Below are 9,733 nucleotides of genomic sequence, written 5' to 3'. Positions count from 1 at the left end.
TATCTAAGTATAGTATATACAATAGTACAGAGATATCTAAGTATAGCATATACAATAGTCAAGAGATATCTAAGCATAGTATTGTATATGCAATAGTACGAAGATATCTAAGCATAGTATATACTATAGTACAAATATATATAAGCATAGTATATACAATAGTACAAGATATCTAAGTATAGTATATACAATAGTACATAGATATATAAGTATAGTATATACAGAAGTACAGAGATATCTAAGTATAGTATATACAATAGTACAAAGATATATAAGCATAGTATATACAATAGTACACAGATATATAAGCATAGTATATACTATAGTACAGAAGATATATAAGCATAGTATATACAATAGTACAAGATATCTAAGCATAGTATATAGAATAGTCAAGAGATATCTAAGTATAGTATATACAATAGTACAGAGATATCTAAGCATAGTATATACTACTATAGTACAAAGATATATAAGCATAGTATATACAATAGTACAAGATATCTAAGTATAGTATATACAATAGTACAGAGATATCTAAGTATAGTATATACAATAGTACAGAGATATCTAAGCATAGTATTGTATATGCAATAGTACGAAGATATCTAAGCATAGTATATACTATAGTACAAAGATATATAAGCATAATATATACAATAGTACAAGATATCTAAGTATAGTATATACAATAGTACAGAGATATCTAAGCATAGTATATACAATAGTACAGATATATCTAAGCATAGTATATACTATAGTACAAAGATATATAAGCATAATATATACAATAGTACAAGATATCTAAGTATAGTATATACAATAGTACATAGATATCTAAGTATAGTATATACAAAAGTACAGAGATATCTAAGTATGGTATATACAATAGTCCAGAGATATTTTAGTATGATATATACAATAGTCCAAAAATATCTAAGCATAGGTATATATACAATAGTTCAGAAATATCTAAGTATAGTATATACAATAGTCCAGAGATATCTAAGCATAGTATATACAATAGTACAGAGATATTTAAGCATATTAAATACAAATAGTACAGAGATATCTAAGCACAGTATATACAATAGTACAGAGATATCTAAGCATAGTATATACAATAGTACAAGATATCTAAGTATAGTATATACAATAGTACAGAGATATCTAAGTATAGTATATACAATAGTACAGAGATATCTAAGTATAGTATATACAATAGTCAACAAATACTTAAAATAGTAATTAATATACCATAGTATATTAAAGGAATAGTCCATATAGCGATAGTACAATAATTCTGAGTAGCATAGCGTAGTGCACAGAGATAGTTTAGAGTGCTATGATAAAAACACTTTACTAATTTCGTAAAGTATCACTATAACACACTAGAAAACATAAAGTTCATAAAACAACGATTTTTGTACTATAGTTTATTTTTACTCTCGTCTTCTGGGAACACAAACTGTTGAATACAGAATGCAATAAAGAGTGGTATTTTTATATGTTATCTAATATATGTGTCGATTATTGATTTTCACTTCACGATAGCGAGATATAGTGTCTAAGATGTGTTTGTTTCTAATATCTCGATTAAGTCAAAAAATATAAACAAGGCACAATTTGACGAACCTCGAAAAAAAATTGTAAACAAAGAACCTGCTTTTTCATTGGTCTCGCTCTTAGCTGTCAGGGCTGGATAGCCAATCAGCCACAATTCAAGCAGCTTTCTGATTTGTCTGACTTTTAGGTGTTAGGGTTGAGTTGCCAATCAGACACAATACAAGCTGCTTTCTGGTTTGTCTGACTTTTAGGTGTTAGGGTTGAGTAGCCAATGAACCACAATGCAAGCTGCTTTCTGATTGGTCTGGCTCTTAGGTGTTAGGGTTGAGTTGCCAATCAGCCACAATGCAAGCTGATTTCTGATTGGTCTGGCACTTATTAGGTGTTAGGGTTGGGTAGCTAATCAGCCACAATGCAAGCTACTTTCTGATTGCTCTGGCTCTTAGGTGGTAGGATTGAGTAGCAAATAACCACAATGCAAGCTGCTTTCTGATTGGTCTGGCTCTTAGGTGTTAGGGTTGAGTTGCCAATCAGCCACAATTCAAGCTGCTTTCTGATTTGTCTAACGTTTAGGTGTTAGGGTTGGGTAGCCAATCAGCCATAATGCAAGCTGCTTTCTGATTGGTCTGGCTCTTAGGTGTTATGGTTGAGTACCCAATCAGCAACAATGCAAGCTGATTTCTGATTGGTCTGGCTCTTAGGTGTCATGGTTGAGTTGCCAATCAGCCACAATGCAAAATGCTTTCTGATTGGTCTGGCACTTATGTGTTATGGTTGGGTAGCCATTGAAACACAATGCAAGCTGCTTTCTGATTGGTCTGGCTCTTAGCTGTCAGGGCTGGGTAGCCAATCAGCCACAATTCAAGCAGCTTTCTGATTGGTCTGGCTCTTAGGTGTTAGGGTTGAGTTGCCAATCAGCCACAATTCAAGCTGCTTTCTGATTTGTCTAACGTTTAGGTGTTAGGGTTGGGTAGCCAATCAGCCACAATGCAAACTACTTTCTGATTGGTCTGCAACTTAGGTGTTAGGGATGGGTAGCCAATCAGCCGCAATGCAAGCTACTTTCTGATTTGTCTGGCTCTTAGGTGTTAGGGTTGGGGAGCCAATCAGCCACAATGCAAACTGCTTTCCGATTGGTCTGGCTCTTAGGTGTTAGGGTTGAGTTGCCAATCAGCCATAATGCAAGCTGCTTTCTGATTGGTCTGGCTCTTAGGTGTTATGGTTGGGTAGCCAATCAGCCGCAATACAAGCTACTTTCTGATTGGTTTGGCTATTAGGTGTTAGGGTTGAATAGCCAATGAACCACAATGCAAGCTGCTTTCTGATTGGTCTGGCTTTTAGATGTTAGGGTTGAATCCCCAATCAACCACAATGCAAGCTGCTTTCTGATTGGTCCGGCTTTTACGTGTTAGGGTTGCATACCCAATTAGCCACAATGCAAGCTGATTTCTGATTGGTCTGGCTCTTAGGTGTTATGGTTGAGTACCCAATCAGCCACAATGCAAGCTACTTTCTGATTGGTTTGGCTCTTAGGTGTTAGGGTTGAATAGCCAATGAACCACAATGTAAGCTGCTTTCTGATTGGTCTGGCTTTTAGATGTTAAGGTTGAATACACAATCAACCACAACGCAAGCTCCTTTCTTATTGGTCTGGCTTTTAGGTGTTAGGGTTGAGTACCCAATCAGCAACAATGCAAGCTGATTTCTGATTGGTCTGGCACTTATGTGTTATGGTTGGGTAGCCATTGAAACACAATGCAAGCTGCTTTCTGATTGGTCTGGCTCTTAGCTGTCAGGGCTGGGTAGCCAATCAGCCACAATTCAAGCAGCTTTCTGATTTGTCTGACTTTTAGGTGTTAGGCTTGAGTTGCCAATCAGCCACAATGCAAGATGCTTTCTGATTGGTCTGGCTCTTAGGTGTTATGGTTGGGTAGCCATTGAACCACAATACAAGCTGCTTTCTGATTGATCTAGCTCTTAGGTGTCAGGACTTGGTAGCCAATCAGACACAATACAAGCTGCTTTCTGATTTGTCTGACTTTTAGGTGTTAGGGTTGAGTAGCCAATGAACCACAATGCAAGCTGCTTTCTGATTGGTCAGGCTCTTAGGTGTTAGGGTTGGGTAGCTAATCAGCCACAATGCAAGCTACTTTCTGATTGGTCTGGCTCTTAGGTGTTAGGGTTGAGTAGCCAATGAACCACAATGCAAGCTGATTTCTAATTGGTCTGGCTCTTAGGTGTTAGGGTTGTGTAGCTAATCAGCCACAAAGCAATCAGCCACAATGCAAGCTGCTTTCTGATTGGTCTGGCTCTTGAGTGTTAGATTTGTGTTGCTAATCAGCCACAATGCAAGCTGCTTTCTGATTGGTCTGGCTCTTAGGTGTTAGGGTTGAGTTGCCAATCATCCACAATACAAGCTGCTTTCTGATTGGTCTGGCTTTTAGGTGTTAGGGTTGGGTAGCCAATGAACCACAATGCAACCTGATTTCTGATTGGTCTGGCTCTTAGGTGTTAGGGTTGAGTAGCCAATGAATCACAATGCAAGCTGCTTTTTGAATGGTCTCGCTCTTAGGTGTTAGGGTTGGGTAGCCAATCAGCCACAATGCTTGCTGCTTTCTGATTGGTCTGGCTCTTGGGTGTTAGGGTTGAGTAGCCAATCAGCCACAATGCAAGCTGCTTTCTTACTGGTCTGGCTCCTAGGTGTTAGGGTTGAGTTGCCAATCAGGAACAATGCAAGCTGTTTTCTGATTGGTCTGGCTCTTAGGTGTTAGGGTTGAGTTGCCAATCAGCCACAATGCAAGCTGCTTTCTGATTGGTCTGGCTCTTAGGTGTTAGGGTTGGGTAGCCAATCAGCCACAATGCAAGCTACTTTCTGATTGGTCTCGCTCTTAGGTGTTAGGTTTGGGTAGCCAATCAGCCACAATGCTTGCTGCTTTCTGATTGGTCTGGCTCTTGGGTGTTAGGGTTGAGTAGCCAATCAGCCACAATGCAAGCTGCTTTCTTACTGGTCTGGCTCTTAGATGTTAGGGTTGAGTTGCCAATCAGCGACAATGCAAGCTGCTTTCTGATTGGTCTGTCTCTTGGGTGTTAGGTTTGTGTTTCTAATCAGCCATAATGCAAGCTGCTTTCTGATTGGTCTGGCTCTTAGGTGTTAGGGTTGGGTAGCCAATCAGCCACAATGCAAGTTACTTTCTGATTGGTCTGTCTCTTAGGTGTTAGGGTTGAGTTGCCAATCAGCCACAATGCAAGCTGCTTTCTGATTGGTCGGGCTCTTAGGTGTTAGGGTTTGGTAGCCAATGAACCACAATGCAAGCTGATTTCTGATTAGTCTGGCTCTTAGGTGTTATGGCTGAGTGGCCAGTCAGGCACAATACAGGCTGATTTGTAAAATTCACTGGGGAAACCGTCTGAACCAGGTGTTTTTCCATTGACCATACTTTTTAAAGTATTGGCACATTCTTGTATTGTAAGCTTTCCCTCTAACGAATTTCTTTCCGCCGTTGATAATTTTGGTATATTTGTTTTTAGAAATGAACAATTTTGATCAGAAATATCCCCGACCGTTTGATTGGCAGATTTATACAAGTTTTTGTAAAGTTGTTTCATTTCTTTCAAAATTTTTCCTTGATCTAAAATTTCAGAACCATCTTCTTTAACCAGTTTTCCAATCGTTTTATTTACATACTGTCTTTTTTCCAGTGTACAAAAATATGTAGACGGTTTCTCCCTATAAAGAGAGTCATTTACCTTTGACCTTATCATAGCGCCATTCAACACTTGAGAGCGCATTTGTTCCAGTTCGGGCTGTTTATTTTCCAGTTCTGTCAGTTGTTCCTTTTCAATGTTTTTATTAATTTGTTGTATTTTAAGGTCAATTTCCTGTTCCAATAAATATTGTTTTTTATTATTTTCTCGTTTCTTATGACTGGAATACATTATAGTTTTGCCTCTGATATTTAGTTTTAAAACCTCGAAAAATAACTGGCTGGAAATAGAAAACTCCTCCGTATCTGGAACTTCTGCGCTTTCATCAATTGGACTGTTCACCATATAATCATTTACCGTTTCCTCTATAGTTTTTTTGACAATATTAAACTATTCTTTATCCTTAAGAAGGTCTACATTAAATTTCCAGAAACACTTTCCTCGTTTTTCCCCATTCTGGTTAATAGTAACCGAAATTAAACTATGATCAATCTTGTAGCCTGGTTTTATATCTGCATTTGTAATATTAGATGCAATGTCGGATGTGGTAAGAAAATAATCTAGTCTACTTTGTTTAGGCGGATTCTTTTTTCTCCATGTAAAAGCTCTATCATTTGGGTGCAGTTCTCTCCAAATATCCAAAAGAAAATATTCGTCTGCTATTTTATCAACTTTTTCTTTTGCTAATTGTCATTGTCAAAAAAGTCGGGTGTGTCATCATTGGGTGCATACCGATTTACTAGGCATATACGCTTTTCTCGAATGGTCAAATCAATAATGATGTAACGACCACGTGGATCTGTTATTGTTTTATTCACATTATATTCAAAATTTAGCCTGAATAAAACTGCCACGCCTACACTGTTACTGGAGTATGCAGTAAAGAAAGACATTCCCGACCACTCACATTGCCATCTGTTTACTACTCCTTCTGAGCAATGGGTTTCTTGCAAACAATAAATATCACAGTTCTTATCACATAACCAATTAAATACATCTTTTCTTTTTTTAGTATCCATGAGACCTCGTACATTCATGCTATATATTTTATAACTAGTCATAATATATTTCCAGTTTGGGAATTACCTAATGATATACCGTATTGTAATACTGAATGATCTTAACTACTACTATTTTGACAATAGCACGTCCTTTTCTTTGGATTGGTCTGGCTCTTAGGTGTTAGGGTTGAGTTGCCAAGCAGCCACAATGCAAGCTGCTTTCTGATTGGTCTTGCTCTTAGGTGTTAGGGTTGAGTTGCCAATCAGCCACAATGCAAGCTGCTTTCTGATTGGTCTGGCTCTTAGGTGTTAGGGTTGAGTACCCAATCGACCACAATGCAAGCTGCTTTCTGATTGGTCTGGCTCTTAGGCGTTAGGGTTGAGCAGCCAATCAGGCATACTTTTACATGCAGTGTATTTTACTTTTGTCAGATACTGTCTTGTGTCCCATACATAATCTGCTCATCTAATATTTACGTCATGCAAGATTATTTCCAGCCAATCGCTTATGCGATAATAACGCGTTTTTAACTTGAGTGCTCATAGTTTCCTGGCCATAAGCACCTCAATTTCGCTTTTCAGCCATTTTCCACCGAAATCGAAAGTGTGGTTCGAGTGAAATAACGATTGTTAGGACTAGTTATTTATTGATGCCAGATAGCAAAAAGAGACTGAATAGACTACATGTATTTACATGTCTTGATATAGACAACGTGGATATATATTCATCGATTGGACCAGGACGTAAATAAATATTTTCTATTCATTCTGGCATTTCGTCGTCATTTTTTGTTCCTCAGCGCATACTATTATTGTCCACGTTTTTATTGCTTTAACGTATATGAAAATATTCTCTTGCCCATACCTGAGAAATGAAAGGTACAGACACATGTCACCGGCTTGTTATTTGCTCTACAGAAATCTAAGAGAGAAGAAGTCCAGCATAATACAGTCAAACCATATCAGGTCAATCAATGGTATTGATAAGATGCCAGAAAAAAATCCACATTTTAGAAAAGGAATTTTTACTTAGCAATTGATATGTGTAAGGATTGTGCAGAAGAGTAGTGTGAAGCTAATTCGGGGTGAAATGTTTGAAGGGATATTTTTCTACAATTGTTAGTAACCTTCGAATAACTACAGTTTCATATTACTACTTAAAACGATTATTGTCAAAATAAACAATCCCCCACATCAGCAACACACACACGAAATCTCACACGTCAGCAAAAATTCTATACATCGGCAATTAACGCAAAACATCACTTAACAGCAATTTACCTTAAAAATCCAACACATCAAAATACCATCTAAGAAATCCCACACATGATAATTCACATAAGAAATTCAAAAGTCCGCCTAAGAAATCCTTTACATCAAAAAATTACCTAAGAAATCTTGCAGGCTGCTGATTTATACAATAATAATGAAGGAGAGAGTATACTTGTTGTTCCTTTTATATGTTCAGTTATTAACATCCACTGCCCATTACGCAAATTGTTTGTACACAATTTGGTATATATTTGTCAATTTGAAGTGAGCAATATTATACATGTATTAATAAAAGAGATCCACGATCTAATATCATACAAAACAACTGTTTGTCCTTGTGGTTTGGTGTGGTTGTTTGTCTAGTAAACTTGTTTTGACATTTTTCGCCGACATGACTGGAACATCAGGGCGGGCTTGACATGCTCGCAGCAGATGCCTACCCTGCACGTGCACCTGGCCTGACTCCCTTATGGGGGTTTATGATGTTCCGATTCCATCGATTTTGTCAGTATATTTTTCTTGACTACTGATTGTTTAAGAAAGACTAATTGGTACTTCTATAATTACTAAAGACGTCAGGTTTACGAGACGAACAACTCACTAAAATGCGAGTGTAGATTCGGTTAGCATGGATATATTGCTATCAACTATTGATATAAACTTGGGATGCATATGTGCATTATTTAGTCAATAAAACATCTGTATAGCCATTTAAACTAACATTCTAGCATAAGTATTTAACCAGATATGTGTACATTTACCATTCAGTTACCATATTGGTCGCCATCTTGAATTTGAAGGTGACCGCAATGATTTTTTTTGAGCATACCAAAACAATATTGTTTCTCATAAGACATAGAAGCAAAATAATATAATGAACATAGTTTGTAGGATGGGTACAATGTGACCCAAGATCCAGGCAAGCTATGGGAATCAGACCTTCGCTTATTATGTGTATGCGTATATATTGCAGAGTGATCATAAGTTTCAAATGGTATGAGAGATTTTGAACTGAAAAGTTATATTTACAAAAGAATTATAATGTTAAAATTTTACATCGTTTTCTGATTTATAAACTATTCAAACATGTGTTGGTAGATGTAATGAGTTTGTACATAAATATGATAACACTGAACTTGGGTGCGGGTCACTAATAAATTCAGAAAACTAGCTTTCAATACTTATTATGAGTGACTTAAGTTGAAAAATACTGCGAGAAAAATGCTCCTCGGCTTGATAGATTTTATCGGCAAACTGAAATACGCGGTGCAAAATATATTTAGAATAGAAAACATCGTGTAGACCTGTGTGAATTGTAGATCTGTATGAATTGTAGATCTGTATGAATTGTAGATCTGTGTGAATTGTAGATCTGTGTGAATTGTAGATCTGTGTGAATTGTAGAACTGACAACAGTAGTCTAAACATTCCTTTCTAAACACATGAACATATTATTGACACTCAATAATCACGAACATCTCAGTAATTGAAAACCAAAATCGGCAAATACAAAATAACAAAAATACACATTCAGCTAAACACACTCGGCAAAAGTAAGACAATTCTGAATGCTAATTTTAATGAAAGGATAAACATAATAGCTTACACAGAGGTACTAATAATCAAAAAGTGTATATACAGTTCTTATACAATGTATACAATCTGCCAGTTCTTAAACTAATATTCAGAAAATAGAGTATAGCATAAATTGAATACAACATAAATAGATCGTATAAAAGTGATCCAAGTGAGTCAAAAACAGCTGACATGTACCTCACACAACACAGTCAAATCAGTAAGAGAAATATATAGATGTACTTAAAGGAGTGATCACATTCTGCTCCAAATGTGGCACCCGCCGTATATCATAATCCAATAGTTTTTGTGAGAAATCCAGGATCTATAATACAAGTAATAATAATAATATACAAGTAATAATAATGCCAAGTAACTTTTTCCGTAATTGCAAAATAATACCACATGTGATTCTATACAGCTGCTAACATTGTATAATTTGTGTCATTGGCAATTTCTGTCGTAAGTTGTTCATTTCTGATATTTTTAATGATTTTTTAAAAATAATTTCAAGAACGTCTTCTTGCTGTTTTCAGCCAAATATGATACAGTATCACACCCAATTATTGCATAGAATGGATTTAAAGCTTTATATAATTACATCGTGCACAGAA

The sequence above is a fragment of the Saccoglossus kowalevskii genome, chromosome 17 (genome assembly GCF_978046115.1).
Source record: "Saccoglossus kowalevskii chromosome 17, keSacKowa6.1, whole genome shotgun sequence".
NCBI lineage: Eukaryota > Metazoa > Hemichordata > Enteropneusta > Harrimaniidae > Saccoglossus > Saccoglossus kowalevskii.
Note: the sequence above shows the minus strand (reverse complement) of the source record.